This window comes from Papio anubis, chromosome 14 (genome assembly GCF_008728515.1).
Source record: "Papio anubis isolate 15944 chromosome 14, Panubis1.0, whole genome shotgun sequence".
Classification (NCBI taxonomy): domain Eukaryota; kingdom Metazoa; phylum Chordata; class Mammalia; order Primates; family Cercopithecidae; genus Papio; species Papio anubis.
Window position 1 is genome coordinate 93,608,403 of NC_044989.1, and position 19,944 is coordinate 93,628,346.

At 50.7% G+C, this 19,944-nt stretch overlaps 1 protein-coding gene and 1 long non-coding RNA gene across 2 annotated transcripts in view; one reads left to right on the plus strand and one right to left on the minus strand.

The window, feature by feature from the left end:
* The window catches only part of SH3RF3 (SH3 domain containing ring finger 3), a 372,468-nt gene that overhangs the window by 195,169 nt on the left and 157,355 nt on the right, over positions 1-19,944 (minus strand). The gene's annotated exons all lie outside the window — the stretch shown is intronic.
* Positions 11,557-18,310, plus strand: LOC110741116. The gene is made up of 2 exons (XR_002516834.2): positions 11,557-11,668; positions 17,194-18,310. It is a non-coding gene; the product is annotated as an uncharacterized LOC110741116 (long non-coding RNA).

A 19,944-nucleotide genomic window follows, 5' to 3' on the forward strand; every position in this document is an offset into this window, starting at 1 on the left:
AACATATACATCAACCACAGCAACCTAGAAAATACGTAATCAACCAGTCTATCAAACAGCCCTGTAGTTTTTTTTTTCTTTGTTTGTTTGTTTGTTTTGTTTTGTTTTGTTTTTTTGAGACGGAGTTTCACTCTGTCGCCCAGGCTGGAGTGCGGTGGCACGATCTGAGCTCACTGCAAGCTCCACCTCCCAGGTTCATGCCTCAGCCTCCCAAGTAGCTGGGACCACAGGTGCCCACCACTACGCCCAGCTAATTTTTTGTATTTTTAGTAGAGACGGGGTTTCACTGTGTTAGCCAGGATGGTCTCGATCTCCTGCCCTCGTGATCTGCCCGTCTCGGCCTCCCAAAGTGCTGGGATTACAGGCTTGAGCCACCGCGCCCGGCCAGGGCCCTGTAGTTTTTAGTTTCTTCCTGCACCATGCCCTAGTGGAATCACCAAGCAACAGGAAATGTGATTCTGCCATCCAGGTTGGAGTTGTATTAAGTAACATGCTAGGTCACAGGGCATTTAGAGTCCACCAACAGCTAACAGCATTAAATCATTCTGATACTTGCATAACAGTGGGTTGCAGTCATGGCATGTCGCTTCCTGCCTGGAGAACACCACCAGCCACTGTACAGTCAGAGAAACAGCATCCACAAGGGCAGGTTGGAGATGTAGGGACAGAGAGGCCCTGCCCTGCCCCTCCATGGCACCTGCTCAGCTCTCATACCTTCTGTGATATGTGCAGCCTGCCTGCAAGGGCAGCAGCAGGATGGAATCGGAAGCCCTGGGAAGCCCCCAGGAAGAATCTCCAAGCACTTGGCAGGTGCTGCTGGAGTACGTGCAGGGTTTGGAGGCTGGGTCAGAACAACGTTGCAGGGTGGACTGCAAATGCACACGTGGCACCCCTCTATCTGCCCCTCGTCCAGGCCCCACCACTGACACTTCCTGGGGTCTGCATCTGGCAAACTCTGCATCTCTCCTGAAAGACGGTCTGCTCTGATCATTTTAGTGGATTTTCTCTATAAGCGATGTGTTGACAATATGGTATCTGTTTCCTGCTGATGTTGAATGAAGCAACCATGGCGTGAGGTAGGACAAAAGCAGTATCCCAAGCGCATCCAACTGTCGCTGCCAGTAAGAGCCTAGCAGAAGGCAGCAAACCACTCCGGAAGTCACCTTTAACTCTGTAATGCCCAGATCTACTGACCTCACTAAATACTGGGCTGAATGAGCACGGAACGGGCAGCCGGAGGAGCAGCCCGAAGGGCAGAGCTCAGGGGAACTCCCAGTGTGGGAAAGGGCTCTGCGTGGATTGCTTTCTTCTCTGTCACCTGCTCTTTCTCAGTGAGAGATGCCGAGTAGCCCCAGCCTCTGAGACGACCTCCAGCAAGTTTTGTGGCATCCGTCCGTCTTAGGGAGCCGCAGACAGTGCTGCCCGGAACGTGCGTCCTCCCACATTGTGGCCACACACCGCACATGAAGGAGTGTACAGTGACAGGCATGCACTGGGACTGAGCGAATGCTGCATGCAGATGAGGCCCACAGTCAAGAGGACCTGCCAGAGCTTTGCATTCTCATCTCCTTTAGCTTAGCTGAGACTGTCTACTGCTTGTACGGAGCTCCCTGGTGCATAATTTTCACACAATACTTCGGTACCCAGAGTGCGAAATAAGGTGGGGAGACCAGAGGGAAACTAGCAGGTGCTCCTTGAGCCTCCAGGGGCCAGAACCGGGCTGGGGACAGGGAAAATAGGAAGTACAATGATCCCCTAAGAAGGGGCCTTGGATTGCCCCGAGACACCTGTACGGGCCTCCATGGCCACACCTGCCATTAAAGGTAACCACAGAAGAGGTACTTTATCCTCTCAGGGGAGTTCATGACAGTCCTCAGTCAAAAAGCCTCCAGTCTGGAATGAATCACTGAGTTTCCCAGGAGGAAACCGTCAGCAGGTTAAAACCAGCTGAGAAAAAGATATATTAGAATATCACAACCCTGGCAACTAATCCAGAAGATCAACATACCTCCCCCCGCTGTGGACCCCTTTCTAAGAGATTAATATTATCAGAATAATCAGAAGTCTCTTACAAGGCAATCTTACAGCATGGACCCAAATAACATTCAGAGAACCGCACCAAACCCAGGCTGGGGAAGTACCAGTGAAACCAGATATCCAGACAAATCAGGCACTCAACACATATTAAACATTCCTACTCAAAGCTGACACTGATTTTACAGACAGGACAGAAACCAGCTGAGCGGTTTTCACTCTGGCTCTTGACCTCAGCAGTGTCACCCCATGTCTTCTAAGGTGGCTCTCTGAGCTCCCACTTACCCCTGAAGTGGCTCTCACGAGATCTAATCTAGCAATTCACAGCTGTCCCCGGCATGGCTGAACCTGGCCCCTGCTCCTTTCCTCCACGGGCCACACCTCTCCCTAGCTTAGCTCCCATATGCTATGGTCACTAGCACCAAGCACTGAGCAGTAGCTAGTGAGACTGAGAAATCAAATGTTTATTTTTCTCTAATTTTAATTCATTTAAATTCAAACTCCAATAGATCTAAATAATCCGAACTCAAAGATAGAGGGTGAGGGCAGTGCCAGTGGGTGCAGCGGAGTTAATCACTCTTATGCAGTCAGAACCAACATCACACTGACACCCTGGGGTTGGAGACAGGAGACTCAGGAAGCAGGTCCAGAGACAGGGAATAAGGAACACCTAGCAGACAACGTGGGGCAATTCAGCCTTAGAAAAGAAGGAAGTCCTGTCACTTGTGACAACATGGGTGAACTTGGAGGACAGTATGTTAAATGAAATAAGCCAGTCACAGAAAAAGAAGCATCACATGATCTCACTTATATGTTGGAGCTAAATAGTCAAACTCCTAGAAGCAGGGAGTAGAATGGTGGTTACCAGGGGCTGGAGTTGGAATGGGGAGGTGTTGGTCCAAGACTATAGTTTAGTTCTGCAAGATGAGTAAGTTCTGGAGATCTATTGTACAGCAGTGTGACTCCAGCTAACAATACTGTACTGTCTCCTTAAAACTGCTAGCAGGGTAGATCTTTTTTTTTTTTTTTGAGACGGAATTTCACTCTTGGTGCCCAGGCTGGAGTGCAATGGCACAATCTCGGCTCACTGCAACTTCTGCTTTCCAAGTTCAAGCAATTCTCCTGCCTCAGCCTCCCAAGTGTAGCTGGGATTACAGGCATGTGCCACCATGCCTGGCTAATTTTGTACTTTTAGTAGAGATGGGGTTAGATCTTATAGTAAGGATTCTTACTGAAAATAATAACAATGTTAATAACGAAGGGGGCAGGAGGTGACGTACAACTCTGAGAGGTGACGAACTTGTTCATGATCTTGATGGTGATGATGGCTTCACAGATTCACCCCCAGACTCATTGAGACATAGAAATTAAATATGTAAAATATGCCCAGCTTTTTATATGCCAACCAGGCCTCAATAAAGTGGTTTTTAAAAAACTAAAAAACCAAGCAAAACAAAACCCGAATGTGGGCAGTCTCCTGCACCTGCCAGCTGGCTCTGTCGCCTCCCTGACTTTGTCTCGCCAGCCTGTGTAGCGGCCCTCTCCTGTCCCTCGGGCATCATTGGGCGGGTTTCTTTCCTCAAGGCCCAGAAGGAAACAGACCACTGAAGGGTCACCACCCTTACTGGCTACCTAGGCCTGGAAATATTTTCACTTAAAAAAGTCTCGTCTTCTTAGTGTTCTGCCATATACCACTCTACACAAAGATCATCCTATATTAAAAATACAGTGTGACAGAAGGAGAAGAGTCTGGTCCTCAAAGTGGGGAGTGCCCACCCTCATTCATCTGAGTACACGTCTTGTCTTAACCCTGCCAGAGGCAAACTCTTTCCTCACACAGATGGACGTTCCAAATTCACTGGGAAGCACATGTGAGGGAGATGGTTCTCAGACCCTGTTGGGGCCAAGTCAATCTTTCCCAAAGTTCCTTGGCTACGGTGGAGTTTAAAAACTAAGGAAATCGGCTGGGCACAGTGGCTCATGCCTGTAATCCCGGCACTTTGGGAGGCTGAGGCGAATGGATCACCTGAGGTTGGGAGTTGGAGACCAGCCTGGCCAACATGATGAAACCCAGCCTCTACTAAAAATACAAAATTAGCTGGGCATGGTGGTACGCGCCTGGATTCCCAGCTACTGGGGAGGCTGAAGCAGGAGAATGTTAATAACAATGTTAATAACAAAACGGGGCAGGAGGTGAATCCAGGAGGCGGAGGTTGCAGTGAGCTAAGATCGTGCCACTGCACTCCAGCCTGGGCGACAGAGCAACACTCTGCCTCAACAAACAAACAAACAAACAAACAAAGAAAATCTAAGGAGATCAGATAATCTGGTTTCATGTTCAGATGCAGAGATCACCCCTTCCTCCAGCACACGCCTATTTAACTGATTTCAGCCTCTGAGGGGCAAGTGAAATGTCATGTCTGAAAATAGGAAGAACGTAGGAGCACTGTGGTGCCTTGTCTCCCGGGACCACTTCTAACAGCAGGAATGTGGGGAACTCCAGAGGCCACGCCATCCTGAGCCAGCTGTGGCATGCCACACTGGCTGATCCCCTACGCAGCAATGAAATTTAGCACTGTCAAGATTTAACACCGTCAGCAGCACAGCACAGGGTCTCTGGCCTGGTCTCCAAGCTCCTAGACGGTCGTGGAGCATCTTTGCCCCCACTGTGGGGGCCCTAAGAGGAGGCACACGCTGCCTCTGGTTATTCCTGGCTCTCTGCCTCCACGGCATGGCAGGATTGCCCCCAGTTTTGTGTTTGGGTATAGTCAGCATGAACAGAAGCGGCAAGCATTTCTCCTCGCTGTTCCTGCAGCCAAACCTTTCCCACCCTGACTGAGCCATCACAGATAAACTGTTATTGATGATTACAGTCACAAAAAAATGCCCCAGGGTTCAGGTATGTCAAACGGACACTTAGAGCAACCCAAAAGCGTCACACACCATCAATTGCATGCGTCCCAGCACTGGCTGTAGGAGCACCAAGGCCAACTTTGCAGATCCATGTTCAAGGGAGCCGTCCGAAAAAATGACCAGCCTCTCCATTCTCTGGTATTGATTGGGGTGGGAGGAGAGAAGACACAGTGGGCAGAATTCTTCAAATGTTGAAAGCTCTAGAAAGAAAAAAACACGGCCGGGCGCGGTGGCTCAAGCCTGTAATCCCAGCACTTTGGGAGGCCGAGACGGGCGGATCACGAGGTCAGGAGATCGAGACCATCCTGGCTAACACGGTGAAACCCCGTCTCTACTAAAAATACAAAAAACTAGCCGGGCGCGGTGGCGGGCGCCTGTAGTCCCAACTACTCGGGAGGCTGAGACAGGAGAATGGCGTGAACCCGGGAGGCGGAGCTTGCAGTGAGCTGAGATCCGGCCACTGCACTCCAGCCTGGGCAGCAGAGCGAGACTCCGTCTCAAAAAAAAAAAAAAAAAAGAAAGAAAGAAAAAAACACGATGCCGCACCTCCATGGCTTCCTGAGGAGCACTGAGTCACACAACGAAGATGGTGAAATCAGTGCAGCTCCAGGAAGACACGCAGAAGAGGCTGCGGGAAGGAGGGCAGGAAATGGACCCCATCCCACACAGGGGGAGCTACTTAGGCCAACACCCTTGAGAGCAGACTTCTCTCCATTTGTCCGAACTTCTCAAACATTCTAAAGAGGCAAGACAGGGCCAGGATCAAGACAAGAAGGATGGTACTTGTGGGTCACCCACCTGAAAAGGATGGGTAGCAAAGTGCAAGGCCAGCTTAGCAAATACATGTAAATCAAAGGCCTTTGAGATATCACTTGTCTCCTCAAAACAACAAAATACAGCTCAAATTTCTATGCAAAGGAGCCTAGTGGTTCTTAGCATGGCCTGAGGTGGGAAGAATGCTCTGAGCCCACACGGGCCCTGAGGATGGTGGTAGCATAGACACTAGGCTGTGGTTTACGGGCTCTGGGCACCCCAGTGTCCTGGCATGCCCTGTGCTGTCACTCTGTGACACTGCCCTCTCCATCCTCAGACACCTGCTATCAAAGAGCGAAGGGGCCGGCAACCCCTAGAAGAGAAGAATGCAGGGGAGACTACACGAGCTCATACCCAGAGACACAAGGTCCCCCGCACCACACACAAAACACACACACACGCACGTATCACACAGATACACTGCCCGCCCCCCGCCACACACACACAGACAGACACCACACACAGCAAGTGTGGTCACGTGGGAGAAAGTCTGAGTCCTGGTGCACAGAGATCAGCAAACCCCTGACATCAGCCTGCGCCGAGGAACCAGGGCAATTCCCCTCTCGTCTCTGCTGTATTTGGACAAATCTAAAGCTTGCAGCAAGTGAGCTGGCCTTCTATTCCCACGGTATTAAAATAGTAATGACTATTTATTGAGAATTTACTGTACTGGGCACTTCATACACAACTGGATTGAAGTCTCCCAACTTTAACGTGAGACACCCTGCCCCTCTGCAGATGAGGAAGCCAGACTCAGGCAAGGCTAGTTGGCACCAGATTCTGCAGCTGGTAGCCAACGGCAGTGCTGTGGCCCTCACCCTCTAACCAGGGTCCAGCTGCCTCCAAGGCAGCACAGAGGGCACTCTGTTTGCTTTGTAAGTTGTTCTGATTTAGCAGGAGCCTTGGGAGCCAAGGACTATCGTAATGACGCTCTAGGTGATGACACTCACTTCTGAGAAAGGAGCTGGAGCCCAACCCACATGAAGTCTGTTCCAGCTGGTGGGCGCTGAAGAGTGTGCTCAGTCTGATGTTGGAAGGTGGTGACGGAGGAAGAGGAAGGTGGATTGATGGAGGAGGAAGAAGAAGATGGATGGAGGAGGAGTGGTTTTTTACCACCAGGAAGAACTTGAAGTCCCAGTACATATTTGCTAATCATACCCCTAACCATCCCCTGTGGAAAAGGATGACTGTTATCTCTGGAGCATGGATTCATGTCTTTTCCTCACTCAAAGGCTTACCTGGTATAAAAACTCAGGGTGCGGTAGGCACGGTGGCTCACACCTATAATCCCAGCACTTTGGGATGCCGAGATGGGTGGATGACTTGAAGTCAGGAGTTGGAGACCAGCCTGACCAACATGGTGAAACCCTGTCTCTACTAAAAATACAATAATTAGCCAGACATGGTGGCGTGTGACTATATATAGTCCCAGCTACTCAGGAGGCTGAGACAGGAGAACTGCTTGAACCCTGGAGGTGAAGGTTCACTGCACTGCAGCCTGGGTGACACAGTGAGACTCCATCTCAAAAAAAAAAAAAAAAAATCTCAGGATGCCCTCTCAAGAGCATATCTCGGGGCCATTATTCTCCCCATCCCTCTGTAGGCAGGGACACATGCACCTAGCTATCACCAAATGTCTACCTCTCTTATCCTTGCTGCTCACCCAACACTGTGCAAGCTTCGTTCATTCACTCACCCACGCAATGACTGCGCACTGTGGAGTGCAGTGCCTTCCAGTTTCCAAATTCTAGAAGAAAGAGCGAAATAAATAAACAGAACAAATCCTTCCCTGCTTAAAGCTTTATCATCTTATTCCTTTGCTGAGAGCTGGCTCTGCACATCCTACTTGTCATTCAGGAGTTCTGAATTTTCATTTTGGGCTTTTTAATTGAATGTTCAGCCTGGCTGTACATGCTGGGTTTTGTAAGCATTTTAATCAATAAATAAATGAGCCCACACCACGGCCACATCCACCATCTGGTGCTGCCAACTGAGCAGACAGTGAAAGAAAAGCCTTGCTTGTGGATTCTCTTTCTTTATCCCCCTGATTATTTAGAATATTCTGGGCAGAACCGACTTTTAGGTTCAGCAAATATAGGGCAAAAGAACGGCCTTACAATTCAAGGTTTCCTGTGAGCTCGTGCGAGGAAACTTTAGGAAATGGAAGGAAATGTCACCCCATGATGATGCTTGGCGACTCCCCTCGGAGTGCAGTCCCCGTCCTGGGGCTCAAGGATAAAGCCTGGGGGTACATCATGGGAGGTCTCCCTGCTTCAAAAGGCCCTGGTGGCTGGCAGACTGTCCTAAGGGTGATCTTAAGAATGGCCACTCAAGGATGTGTCAAGGACTCTGACGTGCCAAGCACTCTCTGGAATATGTGGTCACCGCAGTGACCCAAATGGGAAAATATCCCTGCCCCCGCGAGCTTCAAATTCTCATCTGAAATAACAAAATAAAATCTATAAATAAAATCCCAAGAAGGCTAAAGAGTGAGAAGTCCTTTGGAGAAAGCAGCAGGCAGTCCTTAGGGAGGCAGGGTTGCAGTTTTAAGTGGAGTGGTCAGAGAAGGCCCCGCGAGCAGGTGGCATGGAGGCAACACCCAAGGGGGAGCGCAAATGCCCTGGGGGAGCCTGCCCAGTGGCTTGTGGGGAAGGCAGGGCTGGTGTGGCTGGAGCAGGTGACCCAGAGGGCACTGCAGGGACACATCGCCAGGGAGGCAGTGGGTGGGGGTTGGTGCAGGCCCGCATGGGCCATGTCATAGCGCCTGGCTTTTTCTCTGACAGTGATGGGAGGCACTGGGGGATTCTGAGCTGAGGACTGGCATGATCTGCCTTCCCTTTCAACAGGATCACTCTGGCCGCTGTTTGACAATAGATGCCAGGACAAGGGCAGAAAGAGGACCCTCTGGTGGCAGCTCCGTCATCCGGGGGCGAGACACAGAGGGACCAGACCAGGGGTGGGAGGTTAGATCAGGGATATTTCGCAGGGTGAGCTGACAGGGTATGTGAATGGGGGGCAAGGGACCCACAGGAACCAGGGAAGGCCTGGCCAGAGGGAGCACGGAACGAGTGTGCTCCAAGGAGCATTTCACTGACACCCCTTTTAGCTGGGACTCCTTGAGGACCCCGGGGCTGGTCCTCCCGCAGGGCTGGCAGAGCACAGTTGGCCAAAGTCAAGGTCAGGGTGGGGCTCACCACCTGGAGAAAAGTGACCTAAATCATCCCCCACCCAGCCTGGGCTCAGAAATGGTTTTTCCCTGAGCTGTGGGAGACCCTCCTTCAATGACTCACAGACCATGGGAACTAGGGCAGTCATTGCTCTGCTCTGAGGTACTTCTACCCTGGCAGAAACTGAACCAGGTTCCAGAACTGCACGGACAAGGATGACAGACACAGACGCGCTTCCCTTCCCGCCTGGCTAGCCAGCCACGGAGTTCTCTCTGCTCCTCGGGGACATAGCTGAGATTGTGTCCTGCCTGCTTTCCGTGCCTCTCCTTCTCTTCTCTCCATCTATTTGGTGACTTCTCTACCCCCAGCTACTACCACCAGCTGGGCCGTCCACCCGCCCTTGGCTGCTGCCCCAATGCCCTGTCCACCTCTGCATCCCCCTGAGAAGCAGGTCTGGGTGAGACAGATCCCCACCTCCAGTGCACAACATCCCACAGGGTACATTCCCACACCGTACCACACACCACTCTCAGCTGGCACCAGCTCAGGCGCAAACCCAAGGCTGCCTGGGGCACTGGTCTGGTTGAGGGGCACTAGTCTGGTGGGCGGGGAGCAGTGACATGATTGTGAGCACTGACCCATGTGGGGAGTATTGGCTTGGGTGGGAGGAACTGGCCCACGTCCGGGGCACTGTCCTGGTGAGGAGCACTGACCTAGTGGGAACAGCTGACCTAGTTGGGAGCAATGACTGGATGGGAGGCACTGACTGGATAGGGGACACTGTCCTGGTGGGAGGCACGGACCCAGGAGGGGGGCAATGGTAGAATGGGGGGCATTGGCCCAGTGGAAGGCACTGACCAGAGTGGGGGACACTGGCCTGGTGGGATGGGGCTGGCCTGGGTAGTGGGTACTGACCCAGGTTGGTTGGAGGCACTGGCGTGGGTGGAAGGCATTGACTTGGGTTGGGGGCATGGTCTGGTGGGGAGCACTGACCCACACCAGGCACCCCTCTGGCTCTGGAGGAGGTATGCCCGGGGTGGGTACACAGGCCTCTCACAGGCGGCTATGTGGGCTGCTCCCCTCGGGGGCAGAACCTCTCCCCCTTCCCTTCCCCTCTTTGGTGGGTTTTCTCTCAACTGGGCAAACGGTCTCATGAAAGATGGAAGCAGAAGTCAGTCTTCTCTGTTACGTACAGCATTTGTATTAACAGTGATGATGATGACGATGTCAATGAAAAACAGATGACTGAATCGCAGGGTCTTCCTGGGGAACTCGCCCCCGTGCAGAGGCCCCGCTCCCTCTGCTGTCCTTCCTGGCTCACTGCCGCCCCCTACCCCCCCGCAGCTTTCTTACTCTATGCGGAGCTGTATTGGACTTCCCATTCTGATCACCTCCCACCTGGACCAACAGCTGCAGTCTAGTTGGCCCCACCAACTATCCAGGGCCAGGCACACAGCAGGTTCTCAGTAAGAGAATGCTACAGGAATGGAGGAAATAGGTAAATCACAAGCTCCTCGGGGTAGGTCCCAAGCCTAGTTAATCCACACTGTCACCCAATCCACACTCCTGTGTTTAAAACTCAAAATAAGATCTGGCAGTGCTATAGCAGTGCTGTCAGGAGGTGAGATGACTTGGGGCCATTGGCAGCAGCTCTGCTGGTGTGGCCAGTGTCCCCAGCTGACCCTTGCCTGTTCCCACATGCCATGGCAAGTCCCGGGCCACACGAACCCTCGGCACTCCCCCCACCTCAAAGGGACTCTGCAGAACCTCCACTACCCATGACACCTGCCTCCACCTACAGGAGCAAAGGGAGCAAGAGCAGATGGTGCAGGGCCCAGCTCACTTATCCTGAGTCCCTGAGAAGCCACAGGTGGGTGTTAAGGAGGGGCAGGAATCGTGCCCTGATGACCTTTAAAAGGTCATTCTGAAGGCCGGGAGCAGAGGCTCTCACCTGTAATCCCAGCACTTTGGGAAGCTGAGGCAGGTGGATCAGTTGAGATCAGGAGTTTGAGACCAGCCTGACCAACATGGTGAAACCTCGTCCCTACTAGCAATACGAAAAAAAAAAAAAAAAAGCTGGGCGTGGTGGTGCACACCTGTAATCCCAACTACTTGGGAGGCTGAGGCAGGAGAATCACTTGAACCTGGGAGGCAGGGGTTGCAGTGAGCCAAAATAGCGCCATTGCACTCCAGCCTGGGCAACAAGAGTGAAACTCCATCTCAAATAATAATAATAATAATAATAATAATAAAATAAAAGGTCATTCTGTTTAGAGTGGAAACCAGGAGATGGGAGGAGGCTCTGGGCCCTGGGGGATAATGCTGACATGGGCAGGGTTGGGGGCTGTGCACGGATATAGAGAACAGTGAATGGACCCGGCAGCCTCCCAGGGGGCCAACCTGGCTGGGGCAGGGAAGGGATCTTGGGGAGGAAACTTCATTACAGCACCTTCAGAGCCTCCCATCAACCCTTTACAGATGTGTCAGTCTCCAGCCAAGCTACAGTGAAGGGCTGCAGTGTCTCTCACAGTCACGGAGGGAGCAGTGTTGGGACAGGCAGGAGGCTGGGTTCTATCCCCAAGCCCCGCCTCTAAGACGTTCCCACTTACACCCGAGAGAGAGTCCAGCTTCAAGCTACACAGAGATGCCTGTGCAGGGAGCGCCGATTGCAGCCATCCGTAAAGCCGGCCAGAGTCCACCACAGACATGCCCACAAGATCTCACGACCACGGGAGATTCAGGTGAGCCTCCCCAGGTAAACCTCCCCTTCCCTGATCTTCATGTCCCCAAATGCCGGCCTCCCGACACCAACCAGGCAGCAGGCCCCTGTCCTGGGGGGCTGCAGTGATTCTCCAGCGTGCCTGGGCACCTGCAGGTGGCTGCCAGCATGTGGCTGGGATCACGACATGGCCTTCTACAGTGAGACCTTCTCTCAACATGAAGCTCCCTTCTTCAAAAGAAGGACAAAGCTGTTAGGGTCCAGCCCTGCTTCCTTTCCCAGCATTACCTCCCAGGGTCCTCTCCTTGCCCTGCATGCCCCTTGGCTCCCGCCCTGGGTTTTTTAGACTCTGAGGACTTCAGAGCCACGCCGCCTGGGGTACAGCCTGGCTGGTGCTCACCAGCTGTGTGACTTGGGCAATTGTTTAACGTCTCTGAGCTGTGGTTTCATCTACAAATCGGGGATGACAAGAGCACCTGCTTCCTGCAGCCACTGCAGGCCTGAGCGAGGGAGTGTGTGCAGAGGAGCCCAGGGTGCCTGCATGCCAGCCATGAGCTCATTCGTCACTGGAAAGGGGTGGGGAAGGACAGGCACCTGCAGGCCAGGCGTGGAAGACGCTCCGTACCACACCACTTGTGTGCCACTGGGCAAGATACTCTAAGTCTGCATCTTAATTTTCTCATCTGTGACATGGACAACAGTGGTATTTCTTGCAGGGATCCTGAGAATTCATAGGGATGGCTAATCCATGGAATAGCTTGGAAAAGGCCTGGCTGCCATGAGTCCTGAATGAACAATGGCTGAAAGAACAACTGGGAAAGTGCTCTTTCCAATGCCACACACTTCCTTCCCTCCCTGCTTCTCTCCTCACTAAGTCTTTCTCACTCATGCAGCGCCTCCTCTGCACCCCAAGGTGCCTGGCTCTGGGGCAGAGGCTTGGCTAAGCCTGGGCTGAGTCGGTGCCTCCTCGCTTGGAACCATCCTCCCACTCGGGTCGTGACTGCCCCGTTCTTGGGTGTGGCCCTAGCCCCCGCTCTGGGGCTGTGTCTGTCTTCCTCCAAGCTGAGCCTGGCCCCGTCACCACATCACGCAGCAGGGTGCTCAAGCTTGTGATGATCAGATGGAAGAATGCAAGGATGGCTCTCACAAAATTTTTTTTTTTTTTTTTTTGAGATTGAGTCTCCCTCTATCACACAAGCTGGAGTGCAGTGGTGTGATCTTGGCTCACTGCAACCTCCACCTCCTAGGTTCAGGTGATTCTTGTGCCTCAGCCTCCCGAGTAGCTGGGACTATAGGCACCCACAACCATGCCCAGCTAATTTTTGTATTTTTAGTAGAGACGAGGTTTCACCATGTTGACCAAGCTGGTCTCAAGCTCCTGGCCTCAAGCAATCCACCCACCTTGGCCGCCCAAAGTGCTGGAATTACAGGCATGAGCCACCACACCCGGCAAAATGATTCTTTATACCGCCAGGACACTGTCTTCAGAGTAGCTCCCCATGCCTTGAGCAAAATCCCCCACCAAGGAGCTGTATGTGACACACAGATTCCTCCTTTGAAACAGTGGAAGAAAGACTTCTGGGCAAAGTAAACTGATCACATGGAGCGGCCCAAGGAGCAATGAGAAACCACAACAGAGCTCCGTCCCACAAGTCAGAAGGAAGAATCCAGGTCACTTTTCAGGCAGAGAAAAGACCATTCCAGGAAGGGATGCAACACAACCAGCTGCCTGGCCAAGCACTACCCCCCGGATGCTAGACCCCCCCACCCAGGGAAGCTCTTGGAGAACATAGAGGAGGGCGCCGGCCATTGGTAAAGAGTCAGGGCTACTCGGCAACAAGCCTCAGGCTGTTTCACAGGAGGGAAATGTGAGGTAGAGGAGCAAGGCGCCTAGGCTGTGGCTCCCAGCACTCCTGACTCCTGATCTGTAACAAAGCTCCAGTGTTCACCCACAGCTGGGAGAGGGTGTACCCTGTTCACATGGCTTTGAGCAGGTGATTCAGGGAAGGCTGACAGCCAACATGGAATTGCTAGGACAGGACACTCACTTTCTGATATAACTCATCCCCGCTTTGAGAGGGCCCTGCCCAAAGACAAATGAAGGAGTCGGAAACTTGACTTACTTTCAGGAAGGGGCTTCTCAGGTTGGTGTGAGCTTCGCACCCTTTGTTTTCTAGTGGTCAGTGCACTCAGGGGACAGAGGATGACTGCCTGACACGGGGGTGGACCCACCACTGGCAGTGGAAAGAGAGGGGGGCAGGATACGGCAGGCAGCCCGGTTACCTTTGGGGTAGCCTGGGCCATCAGGGACTCAGGGTCCAGATCAGTCCAGACAAGAGAACAGGCAGCCCCCTTTCCCAGATTTTGCTGGCCTGTGATGACGCACAAATGGATACTTCTGTGTCCTACAAGTTGTAACCCAAACCCCACGGGAAGGAGGAGACCCCCGGTTAGCTGTGTGGCCCTGCTTGTTTGCAGTGCAGTGCTGGGTATTTTTAGTAGAAGGCTTTCCCTCCACCGTCCCTGTGTCCTCCCTCCTGCGGTTGCCCTAAGGCAGGTGAGTCTGTCTGCAGGGCCCCACACGGCACCATCCGAGACCCAGGGCACTGCCTGTGGAGCTCTGCCCTGGCGTCCCATTCCACCTAGTGTGTCCCCTGCAGTGTCATGATGAGACAGTCCTTCCTGCTTGTGCAGGGACCCTCCCTGAACTGCAGATGACAGCTGCTACTTAAATGTCAAATTGGGGTGTGGTGCCTCACACCTGTAATCCCAGAACTTTGGGAGGCTGAAATGGGTGGATCACCTGAGGTTAGGAGTTTGAGACAAGTCTGACGAACATGGTGAAACCCTGTCTCTACTAAAAATACAAAATTAGCCGGGCATGGTGGCACATGCCTGTAATCTCAGCTACTGGGGAGGCTGAGGCAAGAGAATCGCTTTAACCTGGGAGGCAGAGGTTGCAGTGAGCCAAGATCATGCCACTGCACTCCAGCCTGGGCAACAAGAGTGAAACTCCATCTCAAAAAAATAAAAAATGAATAAATAAATGTCAAATTGCTGTTACATGGACCAGGCAGGTTCATGCTCCTCTCAGCACCATCCCGACAAGACGCTTTTCCAGGAAGAGTCTATAGATAGAAAACTGGCAAAAGAGGAAAGAAAAATGCCCAAAATAGAAATCAGGGAATGCAATGTGAAACTAGGGGATGACGTCATTTAAAGTAGAGAAAAACTGGAACAAGCTAAACATCGGATAGGTGAACAGTTACAGAAATTATGGGAAATATGTGCAATGATTTCTTCCACAGCTATGAAATATGCTATTTTGAGAACATTTTAGTGTAGTAAAAATATTCCAATTAAATATAGCATTAAGTGAAAAGACCAGGATACAAAACTTCATGTTTACATGATCCCAGTCATGTTTGGAAAACAAACACATATGTGGAACCCCAATACACCAACAAGGGGACTCTCTGGCTTCTGAAAAGGGCAAGTCTTCTTTCCTGTTTAAAAATATTATGTTTATACATTTATACATTACAATTTTTCTGTAGAGAACATAAATGATGCTTTTAATTAGAAGGAAACATTTAAAAATACATATTGGGGCCAGGCGTGGTAGCTCACGCCTATAATCCCAGCACTTTGGGAGGCTGAGGCAGGTGGATCACGAGGTCAGGAGATCGAGACCATCCTGGCCAACACGGTGAAACCCCGTCTCTACTAAAAATATAAAAAAAATTAGCCGGGCGCGGTGGCGGGCACCTGTAGTCCCAGCTACTCGAGAGGCTGAGGCAGGAGAATGGCGTGAACCCGGGAGGCGGAGCTTGCAGTGAGCCGAGATTGTGCCACTGCACTCCAGCCTGGCAACAGAGTGAGACTCCGTCTCAAAAAAAAAAAAAAAAAAAAAGTGTATATATATAATCTTTCACTGAGGAGGCATGAAATATGGCTCAGTTTGGAGCTGTTCCCTGACAGAGCTGAGACACAACAGTCACCTGAAACTGGAGACCTTACTAAGTTCAGGTTCCCCACTTTGAAACCTGCGAATAAGCCCGGCCTGGGAGACAACGAGGAGCAAAGAGGAGCGATTTAAGGCCAGAGGACTTCACATCCCACTGGAACAATATCCAGTCTTCCAAAATTCCTCCACACATTTCCCCACCACGAGGGGCTGCCTGGGCTCAGCAGATCACAGGGACAGTAGCAGGAGCTGCTTCCAAGGGCATCGCTGGGTACAGACATGGCGTGTGCATCTCACAAGCGCCTCTCCACAGCACGTGCCCGAAGGCCCCTGGCCCCGAGCCCGGTCCTCCCAGCCCTACCATCTGACTCCTGCACGGCAGCCAGGCGAGATTGCAGGAACTGAGACACATAATCCCCACTCACTTTTTGGGCAGATGGGCCTGGTCCAACCAAAAGCAATAGAGGCAGCTGCATGTAGAACACTGAGGAGCAAACAACCTCCCTCCCCTTCAAGCATAACGCGCAAAAAAAAAAAAAAAGAGATTACTCTGTTTCTTTTTCTCCCAACAGCCTTCTGTTGTTGCTTTCTGGCATTTCTCCATAATATCCTGACAGCATTTTCAAAGGAATCATGTGAGATGGTGCCCTCCCACTCTCCCCACGTTCGTGAGACAAGTGCCCCAAATCAGGGTCCATTTGAGCTGTTCAGTGACTGATTCTGGACACCTCTGGGGTCAAGGAAGCTATGGGATTATTTGTCGTGATAGGCATTACCCCAGCACATGAGAATGTATGACTCAGTGCTGCTCCAAGCAGTCAGCTCATCATTTAATGTGCACCTACTATGCACACCCGGTATATTGCCGGGCACCCCAGGAAAACAGTAAAAAGTAGCTCTTCTCAACGAATTTACCATCTGGCAAAACAGGAAGAGAATATATACATGAAGAATAAAATCGTATTTAAGCCTTAAATTAGGGATGGAAAAGATGTTTCAGGCAGTTGTTAGAAGCCATCAAGAGTACTGTGTTGTAAAGAATCTGAAACAGACCTAAGCCCAGGAAAGGTATGTGTGCAACAGCAGTGCCTCCCTTGAGTGCAGCTGGGCAGGTGCAGCAGTCAGGTCTGGGTCTGCATCCTTGCTCTGGAAGACCATGGATACAACAGGGAGGGAGGGCATTCAGGTTGGAGGAATTCAGAGGCTTCAAGGAACACTTAGGACTTGCACTGATCTAAAAAATGACAGGCATTGGGTGTGCCAAAGGATAGTCAGAGGACATAGTGTATCTAGGCATAATATGTGTAGGAGACAGTGAGGAAAATAGAAGTTGGGTGCTATAGAATACGAACATGAGGATTCCACGTAATGAAATCTAGTGCATGCATATATGTGTGTGTTCGTGTGTGGCAGGTTGGAGGGACTTTGACTATGTATGGTACAGTCCCTGATCACACTAATTTCTCTTATCACTCATTTACTGTAATAGGTATGTACTGTGTGCCTGGGGGCAATGTGTTATACTACTGGAAAGAGAAGTTCTCACTTCATTCTCCTTGTCTGTCTATATTGACAAACAGATGGAATGATGTGATGTGTCTGAAGATGTGAAGGAGCCACCCAGACCTAAGCCACCTGGACAAAGAAGGGATCTGACTCATCCAGGACCATGCAACTTGGGCCATCTATATCTGTGGTAATCAAAGTGTGGTCCCTGGACCAGCAGCACTGGCAGCACAAGAGAGTTTCCTTAGTTAGTCCTGAATTCCAGGCATCCCCCTGTACCCATAGAATCGGAATCTGCATTTTAACAAGGTCCCCCCAGTGGTCTGTTTGAAACTTAAAGATTAGAAGCCTTGAGCTACTCCAAGAGCCCTATAGGCTTTGGATTTAAGAACTAGAAGCAGAGCTGGAAGGAACCTCAGCAATCCTCTGGTTCAAGCCCATGATACGATACACAATATGAGGAAACCAAGATCTGAGAAAGTTAGCTGATTTCCCAATTTCCCCAGTTTTTAAGATTTCACCCAGTTTCCGGCAAAAAAAAAAAAAAAAAAAGTGTATTTTCATGACCACACATCTTCCCTCAGCACGCATTCCTGAAGTCATATCGTGTTTCATCTTCCATGCTATGAAGTGCAGCCTCCCAACACCAGAGAGCCGTGGAACAGGATGAAAACCAACATAGCTTTCCACGTGACGTCTCAAAACCAAAAGCAGAGACATCTAAGTGCAAAGTAAGACATCCCAGTGCTACACCATGGTCCCCATAATTACTGAGATCCTTACACAGATTTCCATCACACATAATGTCTGACCAAGAGTGCGCAGCTGTTCAGTGACTGGTTCTGGACACCTCTGGGGTCAAGGAAGCTATGGGATTATTTGTCATGATAGGCATTACCCCAGCACATGAGAATGTATGACTCAGTGCTGCTCCAGGCAGTCAGCTCATCATTTAATGTGCACCTACTGTGCACCCGGCAGCACCACCCAGATCATTTCTTGCCAATCTGTGACATGTAGCATCAAGAAATCCAAGCTCATGTTCCAACAACAGGTTGTCTGCAGAAGAGTACCTAAAACTCTGATGCAAGGAATTATCTGAAATGGTTGTTTCTAAGATTCCTTTGTATGGGAGCATGGGAGGTGAAATCCTGTTCCCGTTGGAAATAAAAAACAAGAAGGCTCACCCCAGCCAGTGGGTGATAATGTGGCATTCATTACACCGTGTGCACATAGAGCGTGCAGTCCAAGTCATATGACAGCAGAGAAAGGGGCTTTTTTCTGTAGAGAGAGAGAGGGGGGATGGAGGAGGAGATAGTTAATAATTTTCTTTTCATATGACAGCTTGGAAAATCCCAGTTCAGCTTTATAACGCCAGCTCCTCAGTTATAATTTAACACCTATTCCAAGAACAGTTGACAAATGAATGTTAGTGAGCAACACAATGCCATTTTCATTTGCCAGCCAGAATGATTTTTTTATGTCCTTGATAAGCCCACAAATAAATTTGTCAATTTATTCATAGCTATGGGTTGGAGTCAAGATGCAATCTCTCATGCTCTGCAGACACTGGTACCGCTTTCTTTACGGAACGCCCATCTGTTTTTCTACCACATGGGCATAAAGATTTCCAGAAGCTACTAAATAAGAAAGTGATTTGAGTCCTCCTGTAGTAGCTTTCTAGCCATCTGCTGTCCCAGCCATGTGTCCTCCACCATGACAACTTTCACCCATGTTCCAAAGGCGTGGGTCAGGTATAGCAATCTCCCAGGCTCCTGGCAAGGAGAAAAAAACGTAATGGAGTGAAAAGAAGTCAGTCTCCTTGGATGACGATGCCTTGCCTTGCAAAAATCCCAGTGTGCTGTCAGGAAACAGAACAATCCTCAACGGAAAGGGAATGGAGGTGACTCCAGACCGACATGACAAAAATTCTGTTTTGGGAGGTCACCTGGGGTGCCTCTATTTTGGGAGGAAATAATTTCCTTAATGACATCTCTGCGGGCTCTCATACTTTCTGGCTTTATCCGGTTTTAAAGCTGGCATATTCACATTCAAATGCCTCCTTTGTGAACTGGTCTTTAGATGAGAATACCTCTGAGTGTTCCTGTTCCCTAATACATTAAAAACTATGGGCAACTCCCCAGACTCCATGCCTGCAATAACTCTGAAAGGAGTTATGCAAAAGCAATTACAGTTAATGACAGTCATCCTGATTTTTAACTTTCTTTGTTCATGAGGCCCAGAGATTTGGATCCTTGCACCTATTCTGAACGGCTGCAAGCACAATGCATCTAGGTTTCTGAGTTCTTCTTGGAAACCAAGGTTCACAGCATTTTCCTGGTAGCCTCATCTTTTGGGCAAACAAGATAACTTCAGGGCATGAGACTGGTGTGACTATATTAAGGCCAGTGATGTGACAATGGGACAGCTCAACCCTGCTGGTGGCAGTCATGCCAGGGCTCAATCTGCCTTTCAAATAAGAACTTGAACCTTTCTCTGGCTTGCTGATTTGAACAGGCAGGTCCTGGATGTAGAGAGGTGGCACACTTAATCCGGTCACTAAGGGTAGGAGTTAGCAAAAGAAAAACTATGGGACTATGAGTGGGGTTAAGAAATTGCACACAGGAGAGTGCAGCACCCTACAACTGGCAACAGTGTGCAGCTTTAATATCTGAGGCCTGAAAGGGAAGGGCCAAAAGGCTCTGCAGAGGCTACAGAGAAAAGCTCCGTGCAGAGGGCCTCTGATGGGATCTGAGGCCTCTGATAGGACCCGAGGGAGGGCCCAGAAGGGGAACACCCTGATCTCACAGTTCCCCTGTTGCCTC